The sequence below is a fragment of the Artibeus jamaicensis genome, unplaced genomic scaffold, assembly GCF_021234435.1.
Source record: "Artibeus jamaicensis isolate MK-2021 breed Jamaican fruit bat unplaced genomic scaffold, CSHL_Jam_final scaffold_474, whole genome shotgun sequence".
NCBI lineage: Eukaryota > Metazoa > Chordata > Mammalia > Chiroptera > Phyllostomidae > Artibeus > Artibeus jamaicensis.
In genome coordinates, this window is record NW_026522046.1 from 27,184,650 (window position 1) to 27,202,833 (window position 18,184).

General features: G+C 41.1%; 1 protein-coding gene and 1 long non-coding RNA gene across 5 annotated transcripts in view; one reads left to right on the forward strand and one right to left on the reverse strand.

Moving 5' to 3' along the window:
• Positions 1–191, reverse strand: part of LEKR1 (leucine, glutamate and lysine rich 1) — a 163,910-nt gene extending 163,719 nt beyond the window's left edge. The window contains exon 1 of the mRNA XM_037126349.2: positions 118–191. The gene's annotated coding sequence lies outside the window, so the exon portion shown is untranslated. The remainder of the gene's footprint in view (positions 1–117) is intronic.
• Positions 44–16,539, forward strand: LOC119035110 (uncharacterized). 4 transcript variants are annotated; one of them, XR_008390176.1, is made up of 6 exons: positions 44–298; positions 3,347–3,417; positions 8,698–8,780; positions 10,301–10,413; positions 11,447–11,667; positions 13,453–16,539. It is a non-coding gene; the product is annotated as an uncharacterized LOC119035110 (long non-coding RNA). The 4 variants fall into 4 exon arrangements; XR_005079716.2 differs by lacking the exon at positions 8,698–8,780 and having other exon boundaries at positions 13,453–16,538; XR_008390175.1 differs by lacking the exons at positions 44–298; positions 8,698–8,780 and adding an exon at positions 628–859 and having other exon boundaries at positions 13,453–16,538.
• Positions 16,540–18,184: the final 1,645 nt, after the last annotated feature.

Genomic DNA, 18,184 nt, shown 5'->3' on the forward strand with positions numbered 1-18,184 from the left:
GAGGCGAGGCTCGGGGCGCTGCGGCTCTCTTTCCGGCAGGCGGCTCGCCTCCGCTCCGGAACTGCGTCCTGGACCGGGCCATCCCGGGGCTCACGGAAGCCGTTTGTCGTCTCTCACCTAGACCTGGACTCCGTGGGAAGAGAAACGGCTTTCCCAATCTCCCTGGAGACCGTGCTGCACGTAGTCTGACGTCAGGGCGCGATGGCGTCACAGCCCACGCATGTCGCCAAAGACGACGCAAGAGCAAGACGCCTGCCTGCCCTGGCTGGGGCTCCAGCGCCCAGCGGAAGCGGGAAAGGTCTGGTGGGATCAAAGGAAGGGGCTCATCCAACGCAGAGTGCCGTGAGGAGTGCCAGGAGAGGCAGGGAAGGGCGAGCCCGGGAGCGGTGGGTGGGGGGCGGTAGTGCAGGCTGGAGTCACGACAGCGACTTTCCGAATGGAGGGGGCCTAAGTTCATCTGCTTCTTAACCCGGTCCCAGGGTCCGTGTGGAGGACGAGGCAGCGGGCAGTTTACTGTAGTTGGGTGGAAAGAGGAGAGATGCCAGTAGAGGTAATGGGTGTCAAGGGGAAGCTCCGGTCTCAGTTGTGGCGGGGGGGGGGGGGGGGGGGGGGCAGGTTAATTGGGAAGGTGTTGGTAAAATTTTCATCCTAGTCCAAGGGTAGTCAAGATGAAGGGTTTAGTTCAAAAAGTATCTTGAGACCCCTAGTCCACAACTTACTTATCCATAGATGACTGTACGTATGACTGACTTTCCTTCATTCATAAAGCAGGTATTTAATGATAGCTCACTGTGTGACAAGCACTGCATTCCAGGATGGGGTGAAGCTCAGTGACTGACCCAGACAGAGGCAGCCTTTGGTATGATTTGCAGGTGACTCATTCACAATCCAGATCTCTCCTTTTTGAAAGGCGATGAGATCCAAAATGCAGCTCTTCCAAGAAACAAAATACTCACTGGTCATTAACAGGGAAAGACATTAGTATTGAATAAAATAAGGTTGAATAAATACCAAGAAAGTTAATTAAAACGTGTAGACTTAGAGAATCCAAAGATGTAGAACATGCTAGAACAGTTGTCACACTACATAGCTATTATTAATAAAAATGATAGCATGAAGTTCTGAACGCTTCTAAAAGCGTTGTTCCTAAAAGCACTAAAAGTCTTGAAAATAGATTTACCATGTACACTTTATTTAACCTGATATTTTTGCCGCAATGCCTACCAGCGACTTTCTATTTATACCCCTTTGAAGAGAGCACCTTTCTTCATCTGGGGAAGAAAAGCATATTAGAGGACTGAACAAGGATTAAGAAAGGCAAAGAACAGCCAATGAAGTGGTCCAGTACGGGGTGCTCATTAATTCTGTGGTTTAATTTCATCTAATTCATCTCTACATTAGCCTCGAGACCAACTTTCCTTCCACTGTACATGTTTCTTAGAACCGCACTGTCCAATAAGACTGCCAGCCTTAGTTAAAATGAAGTACAGTAAAAACTTACATTCCTTTTTCGCACTTAGCCACATTTCAAACACTCGGTAATTACAAGTTGCTACCACGTGACTTCACATATATTTAAAACGTTTTCATCATCAAAGAAAGTTCCGTTGAACAGTGGAAAGCACTCCAAGAATGTCAAGGATAAAGAGAGTTGGTAAATTGTGAATAGCCTTTGTTAAAGAGTAGCAGTGAAAAGGGTTATTCCTGAAGACCACAGCACAGACGAAGAGTTGTGGCAGGATGTTTTGTTTTTTAAAAAAAACAATAGTTTTTTTTTTTAAAGAAATTTAATAAGCCTTTCTCACATGTTGGTGTGTATTTTTCTTGGTTCTCCATTTGTATCAATCTCTTCCTCTGTCCAGGTTTCCTTCCTCGTCCTTTTTCTTTTTCCACTTCTTTTTTTCACTTTATGGGCCATACTAACTGAAGTAGAATTTAAAATATTCCCATCATTGGACATATTGAATAAAGTTTTGTTTTATCCTGTTCTTAAGTTTTAAATCAGCAAAGTTTCACTTTTTACTATGACCCTTAAAAGTAATCCAGTGATAACCAAATTAAGTTTCTCTTAACCTCCTCTATGACCCTTTATTATTCTTTTCCTCCGGTGGGTCAATGACCCCTGAGAAAAATGCCCCTTAGTTTTGGGAACAGAGTCTCTGTAAAGTGACTAAGCTAGGGCTTTCCACATGGCCTACAGACTTTTGTGTTGTAGTAGTTATTAAAGGGAAAGAAAGGTTGCAGATGTTATATATAGGATGCCATATAGGAAGAAATCTAAGGTTCCATGAGCAAAATATATTGTTTGCTCAGGTATCTATGGAATTCAAACGTTTGTAGATTTGTAGATAAATCAGGTTTGGAGGACAAAACAAGAATATTAACACCAAAACAGTTTAATTCAAAAACCACTCCAATCAACTGAAAGCTCGCAAAATTCCTCATTAGCTTATTTTCTATTTATTTAAATTTTGATTTATTGATCTATATTCTTATTTCCCTATTATTATTACCCATAGGCTTATGATGCCTGATTACACACACTCACACACACGTGCAATGTATTACACGAGTAACACACCACTACTTAAGAGGGGGATTCTCCTGTGTTAGGAGGCCTACTGTGCACTACAAAATACACATGTTCACCTCAGTTTATGTGGAAAAAGCAAGATTTACTGTTTAGCTGGGTAAAGTATTTTCCCAGCTAACCCTGATTCTGAAGTACATAGGAATGTTTGTCTAGCATTCTTTTCTTCTGAACAGAACTGTCCCGCTTCTTTGGATTTGGCCCCTATGTTTCTAGATATGTTATTAGAAAGGGAGGTCATCATTTGTGGCCTTGCATTCCTGGTCCCTACAATTGATCAGGAGGCCTGTACCTGACTCCTTCTGGCTTCAGGAATTTGGTCAAGGGGTTGATGTATAACCCAAGATATGCCAGTCATTTCCTGACATTTTTCTAGCTGTGGGTTGGGAACAAAACTTCCTCTCTTCCTTCTGGTGGCAAAATTGGACTGTTAGCCACCACTGACCTGCCATGCGCAGAAACTAAAAAAGTATAGAACCCCCAACTTCCCTTAAGTGGTAGATTCAAAGGGCTGAGACTGTCTATGATTTTTAGAGTTCCAGAATTCATGTGTGAAGCTCTCAAAGCAGTCCTGCTTCCTGCTTTCATGAAGCTTGGTTATTCAGCATTTCTGTTGATTCTGTGAGGTACACTGGTATCCTAATAAAATATATGCTGATAGAAGTCGTGAACAAAAAGGTATATGGTATTTAGAATGCTATTTGGAGTGCATGTAAACATTATAGTGCTATTTTTTTTAATTGCTTTCTTTCACAGAAAAATCTACTTAGGACATTCATCACCAAAGGATTTATTTATCTTTTCTCATAACCACTCAGTCTTGTTTGGTAAGTCAGTTTCATATTTTGCTGTTGCTAATCCTTAAATTTTATAAACCAGATTGTGATGAACCCTAAATATATATGCTGATTAGAACTTTCTCGGAAGCTTCCAGCAAACTTCTCTTGAAGCAGGTTTAGTCAGAATTGGGTCACAGGCCCATTCCATTTAAATCACCAGTAAAGGGCAAGGGGCTGGCAGAACTGACTTAATCGGAGCTCATTCCTGGAGCTGGGCTGATTTACCTGCTTTTGGATGGTGGGGAAAGGGGAGAGGTCTGGATTCCTGAAAACAAGGAAGGAGGAGGATCAGGTGCCCATTCCAGTAGATGTGAACATTTAAGAGTTTTAGAACATAATAAACGTATTTCTTGTTGACCCTAATAGCACTGTTTAAGCATGTTCGTTGGGCTACACCCTTTCAAACCAGAGCTACAGTAATTAATTTTTCACCATTTGTTAGAGCTGATAATGTTTGATATTTTTTCATTAATTTGTAAGAAAATATAATTCACAATTCCTTATTTAATGGCATTAAACATTTTATTAATAGAGATATAACAAAATGGCAGGACAATTGCTATAATTTGATTCCTATAAACTTGATAGCTACTGAAAATTATAAATACTGAGCATGAACTTCATCTCTATCAAGGTAGAATGGAATCACTTCTAATTGTTTACTGAAACAAATGTGAGTTAGAGTCTTAAATGCTTCATTGGAATCCTACGGAAATCTCAGGAATAAGCAATAATTTCATTAAACTAGCAAATTCTACAAACGTGTTTTTTTCAATACATAAGGAAATTATCAATTTTTAGTCTTTGAATTCATTAACATCTATTAAGGCTAGGTATACAATGCTAAGAATTTAAAGAACTATCAGTACTATATTTTTAAGCATCAAATTCATTACGAGAGCTTTAAGTCAGTGCCATTAGTTTTATTCTTTTTTTTTAATATATTCATGAAAATAAATAAATCCTGGGGATGTGAGCTACAGCACAGTTGTTAATAATAGTATAATATAGTAATAGTATAGTTAATAATACTGCACTGTATATTTGAAAGTGTCTAAGAGAGTAATCTTAAAAGCTCTCATCACAGGAAAAAAATAATTTGTAATCGTGTGATAAAGGATGTTAACTAGACCTACTGTTGTAATTATTTCATAATATATACAAATATTGAATCATTATACATCTGGAACTAATATGTATCTATAAAAATAAAATATATTCATGTAACAAATATTCAACTATATTTGGCACATAGTACATATTTAGGTAAAGTTCTTATCAATAGTGAACAGGCCACAAGAGAATACATTTATAATCATAAAAGGCTTCACTGTAGTACTTGACTTACGTTTAATATCCGATAGATGTTTATGATTTAAAGGCCTGATTTGTGTCAGTGGAAATTTAGTTCAGTAATCATATTCTCAGGGCTAAAAAGAATTCAGTATACAAGTTATTCCTGTGCAGATGACAAAACATTTGAACTCCTAGAGAGAAATGCTATTTAAACATCACGACCTTCACTTTATTAGGTACTCGAGTTTACACTGAACACATGATGGATTCAAAAATATAGAGTATAATTATGTAACTAGTATTTTGTGGCCCGGGCCCATCAAGACGACCTTTTTAGTTTTCAAAATGTACAAAGTAGCTTTACAAAGGAGTCTAAAACTTTAAATGTTTATTGTCAGTTTAAAAAAAAGGGTTAGGACAGAAAATCCAACCTACATCTTGGTGGGAATAAAATGTGTTGGGGTGAGTACAACAAAGCAAGTGATCACTTATAGCTGACCAAATCTTTTTTGAAAACGGGAAGCTGTGTCTGAAAAGTTATGAAGAAAGTAAGTCCAAGTCAAAGTTAAGTTTCTTTGGGCATAAGTTAAGTTAACTTTGGGCAAAAGTCTATGCCCAAGTTAAGAATTAAATATACTTTGGGCATTTACATATGCTCCTAATCCACATTTCACTAATGCCCCGTGGGTGCTGGTTGGCTGAGAGTCCACTAATACAATACATGAGGAGCAGGTGCTTCTGCTTACACTCACATTCAGTCTAAGTACCGTCTGTGCTTCCGGCCACTTCCAACTCTTGGGTGAAAGTAAACAGTAAGGAGAATCTGACTGAGTTGAGTTTGGCAGTATTCCCAATAAGTAAGACATGTATGAAGTACCTGGCAAATAGAGCCTAATAAATGTCAGCTTTTAAAAAATTCTGTATTCGCATTGGATGGACCCCAGAAAGAGCAATGAAAGCTGTGGTTGCCACCCTGGGAGGCCTGTCTGCAGCCACTTTATTCAAACTTTTGAGGGAATACAGGGTAACGTGGTACTGTGTTCTGGTTCACAGGATAAAAAATAAAAGTTGGGCTAACTGGAGTTTCCCTATGTTCCCTCTGTACAATTCTGAGCTCGTTTTGAAATTAGCAATGTTGGGTACACTTCCTAATATTTTTATCAGACTTGTAGACGAAGTATTTCTTCTCCCGCATGCTTTTCATAGGGGTAAGGGGGAGAGGAGGGGAGGGGGCATACTACTTATGAAAATGAATGGGACGTAAGACAGTGCCCTGCGGGACAAATATCTTAAGTAAATTCATAACAGAAACAAAAGTACAGACACTGTGTTCTCATAAACATTAGTAACAGCCATGGGGCTGTGTATGCTGTCATTCCTCCCAGAAGCGTACTTTTCCAGGGGTTGGTCGGTTGGTTGGTTGGTTGGTTTTAATTTGAGAGAGAGGAAGGGAAAGAAGCATCTGACCAGGATGGAACTTGCAACCTTGGCTTGTCTGTACACGCTCTAATCAGCTGAGGTACCCTGGGAGGACCAGTGTGTTTTATTTTAAAATCAGAGGTGCCTCATTTCCCTGGCACACTAACTGGAGAGACCTCTCTTATATGGCAACTCAAGAGTCCCAAGGGCATTAATCTTCGTGCAGAGTGAACACGACTTGAGTTCCTTAAGGCCAGCAGTCTTTGCTCTGGTTCCTTTTCTGTGTAAGCACGTCCGTCACACCAACTGCACCTGTGCGCTGTGCCTTAGTTTAAAGCTTGCCTTGGAAAGTTTCCCTGGCGTGATTGCTTATTGATAGAGCAGCTCTGGTTCCTAGTACGTTTCATACATCCTGTCTGAGCGAGTTTTATTACTGAATGTTACCTCCGTGCTGATAACAAGGAGACGTTGTGTCCTCCACGGTGAACTCACGCCCTGTTCCAGAAATATAGCGTGACTCCCCTCCCTGCTCGGGTTGTAAAGGTGGAAACCCCGGGCCGCCCTCCAGCACCTGCACCTCCAACCCCTCGGCAGTGCCTTGCAGCCCAGGCTGGGAGCGCCTCCTAGGACACGAAGTGCGTGCGACTGCTGGGCGGCAGGTCACGCAACCCAGGGCGACCCCGCCCCCGCCGCTGGCTCTCGGGGCCAGCGTGCTCGCTCAGGCTTCCTGGCGGCCTGGAACCAGCCTCGCGTGCTGACCCGGCCGCCTAATCGGCTTGGAATCCCTGATCCCACCGCCCCCCACCCCCCCAGGCGCTGCGTCCTGCACCAACTATAGCCGCAGCTGACTACCGTCAACTCGGAAAGTTTCCACCTCTGCTGCTGTAAAGCAGACAGCTCCGGCATCGCGACGAAGGAGGAAAGGGGCGCGGGTGAGGGCCGGTGGACCCCACTCAGCTCCCTGGGCGGCCTTGGCTCCTGATTCCTCCGACCGGGGTCCCGGGCCGGGAGGCCGCAGTAGCTTGGCCGTCTAGCGCCCAGCTCTTTTGCGCAGGAGGAGGCTCGGGCGGCCTGGCCAGGGTAGGGACGCCGGGGCAGGGACCTCCCACGGCGCCCCGCTGCAGCCCCTAAGGCCAGGAACCGGTCGCAGGGCAGCCAGGCTGGGTTGCCAGGCGACTGACCCCAGTGACCCGGCGGCGGCTCCGGAACGCGGAGTGGGTTGGCAGCTGTGCGTCCTGGGCCAGTGAGGGGCAGGGTCTGCTGAGGCTGCACAGAGCGAGGCCAGCGCTTGGGCGGACGGACTAGTTTTTGACATCCAGGGGCCAGCTTTTCCACGACTGAACACAGCGTTACCACCAGCTGAACGCGCGCTCCGCCTCGCGTGCCTCCACAGGCGGCGGCCACGACTGCTCTCCGGCTGGGGGTGGGCCGCCCTGCGCCTCTCACGCTACGCCGCGTGCGGCGGAGGAAGCCGTGTCGTGACGACTGGCGATGAGATCAGTTTGAATTACCACAGCGTCGGGTTGGGAAGTGCCGCCTGTCACGCAGCCGCAGCCTGGCCTGGGCGCCGGCTCTGCCCGTAGCTGCGGCCCAAGCCGCTCAGTGCTCCCGCTCTAGCTAATCAGCCCCATGCAGGCAGTCACCGCGGGGAGCCTCAGAAGTATCCAAGGGGGGCTGCGAGGGCTGGGGAGCCGGAGGAGAAAAGTAGAAAATGTAACTAGCTCAGTTAGGCATCCGGCTTCTATGACCAAACTGGTTTGCGGGGCGCACACTGCAAATTATCTCTGTGAATCCGTCTTACACTGTCCCCAGCAGTAGGTAACTGTCTAAAAACCACGGCAACATGGAATCAAAGGTCATTAAAATGTGCCTTTAGCTTGTTCATAGTACATCATTTAACAGGCAGTGCACACGGCTTGTATATGCATGCATGAAATTGAATTTATACAGTCAAGTCTGGAGGCATAGTTTGTAAAGAGGAATAATTGTGAATTCACTGAGAGTCTGGGTACAAACAGTAAGGTTACTGATAAGGACAAATGAACTGAAAAAAAATTAAGACCATTACACGAGGAAGCCATTACGTTCATCTCTTCATGGTCTTGAACGTCTTGTACAAACTCAGCTAAAATACACGGCAGGAACTTCTAATTAAACACAGAAAACACAAGTATTTAGCTGTCTAGGCAAATGCCGAAAAAAACAAACCTATGGTATAGACACAAACATTGAAAAAAAAAACTATGTTATAGACAAATGGTTAATATCCTAACACATAAGAGGAATGAGCCTTTAAATTTTTGTATTTCAGTCATTTGTTTAATGTACATGTGACCCACTGGTAGGTATGTGATTATGAAACAATTAGGATTAATTATTACGCAGAAAATTTTCTGATCTGAATTTTGAATATTTTAAGAGAATTTTTACAGGTTGCAATTTTCATATGATGTGAGTTTTGTAAGGAACTAGAGACTGAGCCCAAGTGCCTTGCAAACTGCATCAAATGAAATTTTTTTACTCACCAGAGGGCATTTTTATGGCTTTTTTAAGAGAGAGAAACATCGATGTGAGAGAGATATATCAATCCATTGCCTCTGCACACCCCCCAACTGGGGATGGAACCCACAACTTAGGTGAGTTCCATGACCAAGAACCGAACCTGCAGCCTTTTGGAGTATAGGATGCTGCTCCAACCAATGGAACCATACTAGCCAGGGATCAAATGAATACTTGGAATGAATTAAGGTATAGGCAGTGTTCTCTGATGGATTAGGGCTGTGAACTGAAGTGCCATGAGTGAGTAATGCCAGTCCTACCACTGACTCATGTGTGATCCTGGTATAATGGAAATAATGCTTACAGTATATCTACTTCACCAGAGGTATAGGAGGGGCTGTTCCTTACTCACCAGAGGTGCTTTGAGACCTTTGGAGAAAAATGATATATTCACCTATTATAAATAATACACTGCTGTTAGGACAACCATATATAAAAATCACAAAAGTGCAAAATAATATATAAAAAAATGTACCTCCAGATGTTTTCATTTGTCATCTATTAACTACTGAAATACAGTGTGGGAGGGTGCATCCTTCCATAAAATCCTTGGCTTATAGACCTTCCATTGTTGGTGGACAAGTATTTCATGATGTGCAATGGAAGTTTGTAAAAATTAGCGTTTGAGTAGTGTTTGTGGTGATGGTATTTTATAAGAGAGCTGAGACCTCTGGTCTATGAAGCGCCAAGGAAAAAAATAATTTTTGATGAATTCCTAGTTTCATTTGTGGAATCTTGGAGGTGAGAGACCTTCTTAGTGTAATTTGCTGTTGCTCAGTGTTTGAAAGTCTAGGATTAGAGATTTACTCAATCAACGTTTTAAGGGACCTACTGTGTGTAGGGCATCATTCTGTGTTTAGGATAGAGTAGTAAACAGACAAAACTGACTTAATGTTTAAATATTTTTTACCTCTATAAATATCACTTTGGGAATATACATTACATAAATCTTTGGTTCCTGGTCTTTCACAGAGATGGAAAAGGGAGGAAAGAAAAAGTCATGGATTCCATGATAAATGGTTTTAACTTGAATCAGAAGGCAGAAATACCATTCTTAATCAGTCTCTTCTATTTAGAAAGTCGTAAGAAAACCATACAATATTGTCTGTTTTCCATCATTCTCTCTATCAAAGTTGCCCTCATCTTTCTTCATGCCCTCTGCCATCACTTTAATGCTATGCATGCTCTTTTTTGCCAAGGCTCCATATACCTGTGCAGTTAGTTAACTGTCCTGGCAGAGGAGTTGGGTAGGCATTGAACTCTAGTCCCTAATTGCACCTACTAAGCCACATGTTTTAAATGTAGCTGAGGAAGGGGTGTCTTTGTCTAATTTGAACAAAACACCATAGGGCTTCGGTGGCTCTCTTTGTTCTTCAGAGTTCTCAGGCAACTAGCTCCCACTGCCCCTTGAGGTATATTTTCCTGTTGTATTTAATAGCTTTGTTTTGTTACGAGTAATAAGACAGGGAACACTGGGGATGGAGAGAAGCCAAAGCTGAAGAAGTGAACCAACCCCTATCAGCTTCCAAGATGTCCAATTAATATGTAGATAAATGAAGACTAGCCAAGGCATAATACCATGTGATCTGTTCTGCAGCAAAAAGGAAGCGGTGACAGAGCAGCAACCTGCCTTTTCGATCATAGCAAACTTGGAACAACTATCAACTCACGACAGGTTGCCTCAGTATTGAATCGCAACTAGAGAACATGGTAAGTCTGACAGTATGTTTGAGCTCATTTGTAGGATTTGGTATCAGATGATTTGATATAGGATCTATTCCTGCTGAACTCTGGGGATGACCTTGGGTATTAAAGCATTTTCCTCTTCCTGTTGCTAACTTCCCTGTGGTCTGTTGACATTCTGTCATGTTGCAGTGAGTGATAGAGATCAGGATGTCAGGATGTAGTGACCTGGTTAGTCCAAACTCCTGCAGGGGAAGATGTGCAACTAGATGAGCCCCAACAGGACCTGAAGAACCATGTGGTTTTGAAATCCTGGGTGGATGGGCCACTCCCTCTATACACTTTAAATCTCCTGGTGCTTTGAAGGTATAATTATTGCTCAACAACTCCCAAAGTGAAGTTAATTAGATCGTTGTATGATTTGATTTTAATAAAATGAGAGCTTAACTTTAACATTAAAATGTGCAAATGCATAAATATATAAATATAATTTTAAAAGTTGGAATTAATATCATATAAGAACATAAAAATTATCCAGCTGCATTAACACCTTTTAAAATATACTCTCTAACAACAGTTAAGTAGTTAGTTTTGTAGCCTAATATATAGCCTTAAAGTAAATGAAACATGTGAAGGAATATGATTACTCAACACTATACAATTTATCATTTCACTTATCAAGTAAAGATTACTATGGTATTTCTTAACTGTGAATTTTATGTAGTTCCAAGGTGGGGAAGCAAAGAGATTAAGTAAAATATTCCATAGACCCTATACCTACCAAAGATAAGAATTAAAGCAATTGTGGAACTTTAGACATAGAAGACACTTGGTGAGTGTAGTTTATTACTATAAACTAATTAATATAACTCCCTACCTTAAGACAATAAATGCAGCGTACAATAGGTGTTTTCCTGTTTGAGGACAGAGAGTACTGCTTGCTGTCATTTGCATTGCTATTACTACCCAGTACATGATGATTGTTGAATAAATGAACTAATGAATGAGTATGGGAAAACCCATAAGCACTAACCTCCAAATGCTCCACTCTATTCCACAGGCCCTCCCAGTTTCTCTCTTGCTAAAGGCCTTCCTAGATTATTGATGCTTTGCGTGAGCAATCAGGAAAAAAGGAAGCAATCCAGATGGGAGGCTGGCTGGCTGTGGTGAGATGCCTCTGAAATGAAAAAAGTATTTGCAGATGTTTCAACAAGTGGAAGGGTCGGGCTGAGTCTAGGCCACAGGAAACAACTTCCACACCTTGGGGCTACTACAATAAAGGTATCATCACTCACCAGCACAGTATTCTGTTGGAAACTTGAAAAGGCATTCAGCATTGGAATGCTGTATGAATCCAGACTTGCCCCAGGAATGCCACAAGTGATCAGAACTAAGTATAGAAATTAATGTGATTTGTAAAAATAGCAATAAAGATTGTGGTTATCTGAGAATCAAATTCTTTAATCACCTTAGACAGAACTAATGAAACTAGAAGAAACCATCACTGATTTTGAGAGTCTCCTTCTAAATTAGTTGGCCTTTGGCTTTTGGAGAGCAAAGTTCAAATTCCAGTTCCTGTCTGACAGGAAAATAAGTCAGACACAAAGTAGACAGACAGTCTTTTAGACTCCAGACTGAAACAGCAGGTCATAAAGGAGACCTGAGTCTTGAAGGACCTTTGTTTTTAGAGTTGCTGGAATCATTCGGCTAATGTGGTATTTTTCACTGTGCCTTTTGAGGCTGTTCACTTTAGATTTTGAATATCTGCCTTTGTTAAGCAAGTCTATTCAAATGTAAATAAGAAATTTTATATTTTCTAATGAAAAAGTTCTGAATTCTGTATTTTATGCATGCCCTCTTCTGGAACACAAAAACTTTCTGCATCATGGTAGATGATGATACACCTGGTTATAAGTACCAGGATAAGATAATAAGATACAAAGGCACTTTGAAAGTGTGCAGAACCTAGCTCAGCTATTTATTAGCTTGATCTCCTGGTAACATTAGTACCTGAGCCTAATTTCTAATTCTAAGATGGTAACAATTGAAGAGTGGTTTTGTTTTTGGCTTAATGGGGAAGGAACAGATTATACTATAAAACAATAATCTGATTGATTGGCATTGGCTTTGTTCTATAAAATTCTAAACTTTTAAAGTGAGAAGACCTTGTAGTAGCATAGGTATGGACAGTGGACTAATGGGGATAAGCTTGCAATCACCTCCAAATGAAAATTTTTTAAAAACTCTAAAGAATGGAAGAAAATGCTGGTATTATTACTAAAATTGACCAGGATATTTGAGGAGTAGAAAAGAATTAATTAACCCTAACATTATTAGAGAATTATAGCTATGTTACTATTCTAAATGAATGGCCCTTTCTGAATATTGTATTTCATTGTACAAAGACTAAATGCTGATGCCTACAGGACATCCATTTGCCTTTATTTGAAATAAAAAACACAGGGGTGTGTCAGACTTGCTGAGTCTCCCTAACAAGGGTGTCCAACCTTTTGGCGTCTCTGGGCCACACTGGAAGAAGAGTTGTCTTGGGCCACACATAAAATGCATTGCGACATGTAATCACAAAAAAATATCTCATAGTGTTTTAAGTAAATTTATGATTTTGTGTTGGGCCCATTCACAGCCATCCTGGGCTGCACGTGGCTTGCAGGCCACAGTTTGGACACTCCTCCCGCACTATTATAGAAGAGATCATTAGAATGAAGAAGAAAGTTAAATGTCATCAACATCAAATTCCTCATTTTGTGGATGAGGAAACAAGTTCAGAGGATAAGTAATTTATTAGAAATCACTGTTGCCCTGGCCAGTGTGGCTCAGTCAGTAAGAGCATCATCCTGTGATCCGAAAGGTCATGGGTGTGATTCCTGGTCAGGACACATGCCTAGATTGCAGGCTGGGTCTCCAGCTGGAGAGCAGGAGGCAACTGATGGATGTTTCTCTCCCTCTCTCCTCACCTTCCTCTATCTTGAAAAGTATTGAACAAATGTCCTTGGGTGAGGATTAAAAAGAAAAAACTCACTGTTGTTGTTGCTATTATAATTACAGGTGCTATACAAGGTGCCTGTCTTGGTTCTGAGAATTCAGCAGTCGCTGATGTGATCTCTTGCCCCGAATCACACAGTGAATGGCGGAGCTGAGACCAGAAATGAGTCTATGGATTTCCAATGAAAAGACCTTCCATTAATCAACTACCACGTCTAAACCAGGCCCTAAGTGTTTCACCTATGTTAAGTCATGTAGTCTTCATGACCTTGGATTTCTTTATATGTGTGGCATGCCTTTCCACACCTGACATTTCCCTTCTTGTGAAGGGAATTCCATTAATGTAATGATTTGGCTCCTCCGGCAGTCTTATTCACTTTGCCCAAGAGGGGATAAAGAGACATCTGAGTTTGAAAGAGAAACAGTACCTGAGTGGCCCAACCCCTTCCCTTCTCTTTCTTCAAGACTGAGCTGCCTGACAAGAATGTGTGTGCCTTGCTCTTCCAGGCCCAGAGATGAGCAGAGTAGAAGGAGACTCTTAAGGCCCTGTGAGAGGGAGACAAGTCTTCATACTGGAGTTTTAAATTAGGAAGCCCACTTTCCCACAGCAGTAAACTTTCAGTGTGTGTGTATGCAGAAGAGAAGCATTTCATAAAAAATAAAAGAGTGAATTAGCACGTCTGTACTATCATTTGTACCATACAAAAACAGCCACAGGATGCTGTGCCTCACAGTCTGACCCCACCTGCCGCAGCATCCAGGAAATAGCGTCTTGAAATAACCATGAACATCACCTTCTGAGATCATTCGCCCAAGCAGCAGAGCAGCTTGCACAGCAGCCTGGACCTGTTGCAGATGGCACGTGACATTAACCATCACCTTCTGAACGGGTTTGGCCCAATTTCCCCAAATTCTGAAATTGTAAAGGTTTGCTGTTGGGCTTTTTGGAAGACGAAGTGGTAAAATGAAAAGAATATGGGATTTATAGATTTAGAAGACCTGGGCTGATACCCACCCTTAGTGAACCTCTATCTCTGACCTCCGTTTTTCCTCTAAATAACAGAACAGATCACCTTACCGAGCTCACCCTGTGCTTTGAGTCCAAAGAAGAAATGGATGTGCAAGTGCTTTGTAAACTGTAAAGAACCATTAACAGGGTGGGCTGGGATGGGGTAAAAAGCAGAAAACTGTCCTCAAACAACAATTAAAATTTAAAATTTTTTAAAAATTAAAAAAAACTATTGACAATATTAGTTGTTTTACAGGTGTAAAGGGCAATTCTTTAAATAATAGTTCTCATTTTTATTCTGGTTTTTCAGTTTGACTTGACACAAAGGTGATTGAATGGTTGACAGTGGCCTAGATGGTTATTTAGAGGCTAAAAATCATGCCCCCAGCTAGCATTGCTTATTTAATACAATTAAAAAGCAAACTCCTCTCTTTCATTGTTGTCTGCATTTTCACCGTTAGCCTTTTCCACGGGGCACTGCCTCACTCAATGACCTCCCTTGAACTTGGAGCAGGTTTGTAAAATTACTTTCCATTAGGAAGCAGCAGCAGTGCACGTGAGAACTGGAGTAGAGGTGGAGAAGGGATAAAAGAAAGGCTGAAGGCAGGTAAAAGGCACAGAATGGTCCGGCTCTTAAGTTTCAACCAAAAGTACTTGATAAGAAAACTGAGGAGGGAGCAGATGGAAGCCAGGAGCAAGGGAACATTGTTTCAATGTGGCATATCTTCCTCAAATTGTTTTAAGGCTTGCTCCCTCTGATCAATTTGCCATATCTTAACCTCAAAGTCCGAAGAAATGGATTCCAACCCTGCTTCCGTGACTATCCAGCTGTGTGACCTTGGATAAGTAACTTTGCCTTCCAGGGTCTCATTTTTCTTATCTATAAAATGAAAGGTTTAGATATAGATTCTCTAAAGCCATTTCCATGACAAATATTCTATAATCCTAGCAAGACCCTATAATTTCCCTCCTCTTTTAACATTTTAGTCTTATCTTCCCCCAGGGGAAAAATTATTTTAGAAATGAGCTAAGATATTGGGGGGAGGGGAGAGGGTGTATGTAGGCACCATTGGTAGTATTATATCAGAACAGCGTAGGCCAAACAGGAGCATTTCATAAAAGTTAAAAACAGAGTAATCAAGCAGTTGTACACTGTCATATTGGAACCATTTCTCTTATAAACAAAGAAACTCCCCAAGAAGTTGTTCCAGTTATAGTTGTATTCACACATGTACACAGTTCCATTAAAAAACTGTCAAGCTTTACAAATCATACTTGAAATACGGAAGAACACATACCAGCTTTTAAAGTAGGCCTCCAGCCTACTTTAGCAGACAGGCTTCTCGACCATTGCTGTAAGTCATTAAGAGAACGAGTGAATAAAATATGTGCAATAGTTGTTAAATCCTCCAAACAATACATTTTTCTCCTGAGTGTGGAGGATGGACTCTCCATGTTTTTCTGCATGGTGATAATTCTGTTCACTGCAGAAGTAGGTTTAAGCAAAAGGAATAACAGAAACAGGTCAGCTACATGACCTTGAACCTTAAAAACAAAACAATTTGGTGGGGGAGAATTCACTGGTTCAGTATTTGTCATTATGAGAATCTGGTGGAATCAAAGGCATTCCTGTGTCTTGCATGTATTTTAATAAGCTGTTACTAACTTTGGCACGTATTAAATAAAATTCCACTCTCGGAACCGGTAGAGTAATGCTGTTGTCATCTTTCATGTTTATATAGATGATTGGTCCCAATCACTCCTTTTTATTAAACATGACTAGGGATTCCAGAACTAAAGGCTGCATGCATGGCTAAGTGGCTAGAGATGGGAGACCAGAGAAATCTAATGACGTTGGCAATGGAAGAGTACACAGGAAAGACACTGGTCTTTGAACTGAGACTTGAGCTCAGATCCAGGTGCCTCTAAGTCTAGGCACTTAGCCTCTCTGGATTTGATTTTCTGATCTATAAAATGGGATTAATATGTACCTTGCAGTTATGAGAAATCATACTACTACCTGCGAAGCACCTAACAGGTACACACACAGTGGATGTCATTATTCTTTTGTCTCAGTGGAGTAAACAACTCCCTCCTCCCTATTTTAAATTTGAAATCATGCTCCTTCCAGGTCTTAACTCCTATGAAACCATGCTATTTTATGAAAATTATGTAATATTCTTAAGATTACCTGGAAAAGTAATGATGGTTTTTAGAATAGAATCTATCTTTTGACATTTAAAAAGAAAAAGAAGGGGGGGATGGAGAGAGGAGTGAAGGAGGAGAGGGTTAAAGGGAAATATAAGAAATCAAAAGAAGAAAATAAGCAGGAACAACAAAAAAGAAGAAATACAGAATACACACCCGTGGAAAAGAAGGGGAGGGGCCCTCAGGGAGCATGTGTAAAGGACCCATGGACGAAGCCAAAGGAGAATAGGGTCAAAGGGCGGGGTGGGAATGGGTGGGGAGAGTGGAGTGGTGGGGAGAAAATGGAGATAACTGTACTTGAACAATAATAAAAATAAATAAAAATGAAAAGAATATACACACAGGTCTTTCCACTGTCATTTAGCCACATTCAAGTGTCACATAAGTTCCCTGATCAGGGTTTCATGAAAAATCCCAGGGCTTCTGCTTGACTCACCCAGTTGTAATTGCTTTTTGAGTTGAAATGCCTTTTTCTTAGACTTTTTCCAGACCCTCAAATTGCTCATCATTCTTCAAGGCTCTCACTGAATCTCACCAGGGAACCAACATCTGTAAAGCACACACTATGTGTCCAGCACCTTGCTAGGTGCTCTATTTGAGTCGCCTCATTTAAATGGACACTGGTTCTGAATGGTGGGTAATATCAACTGTTTAGACAGGGAGGCAACGAACAGTTAAGTCACTGAGCCAGTAAAAGAGTCAAGCCAGGGATGGATCCAGAGCTTTAAGATCCGAAAGCCTTCATTTTGTTCTTCTCCACCACAATGCACATATCTCTGGTCCTCTCCATCAGAATTAAGAGGCCCTTCCACCGCTCCTGTTCAGCACTTGGCTCACCCCTTTATCGTAACAATAATTTCACTCCATTTGGGTTTTAGCTTAGTATTTTTATTCTCTTTTCTGCCAGTTCTATACCATTTATCAAACATTTGTCCAGCATCATCTAGGGTAAAATACTGAATTATATACAGGCTCTAAGTAAACTGTAAATATATATATATATTTTAAATTTTTCTTTCATTCTTTTTATTATTTCCTTGTTTTTTAAATTATGGTAAAACATAACAAAACATTTACCATCTTAATCATTTTTAAGTGTTCAGTTTAATACTGTTCATTATATTCACATTTTTGTGAAACTTTAAATTACTTTTATTTGTTGGTAATCTTCATAGTGCCTAGCACACGTTTGCTGAATGGGTCGGGACTTTACCACCTAATCCCAAAACCGCCAGTCCCCAAATCTCAATGTTCCTGGGTCCATCATGCCCAGAGGGATCTTAGGCAGCCCTGTTGGCAAAGTTAAAATCAATATTTCTAAGGCAATTAAAAAAAAAAGTATTTCCTACATAAAGCTGTGACATATCCTAGATCTTTGATTTTATTTACTAGTTTTCAAAATAGGTAAAAAAAAAATCATGTGGTTCAAAATTTAACAAATATAAAAGTATATGGTGAAAATTCTCCAATTCACCCACCCCCCAGCCCTCCAATTCCTCTCCCTGGAAGCGATTCTTATTGTTCTATGTATCATTTTGCAAGTGTAGAAGTATGGCTGTTGGATAAATTTCCATACTT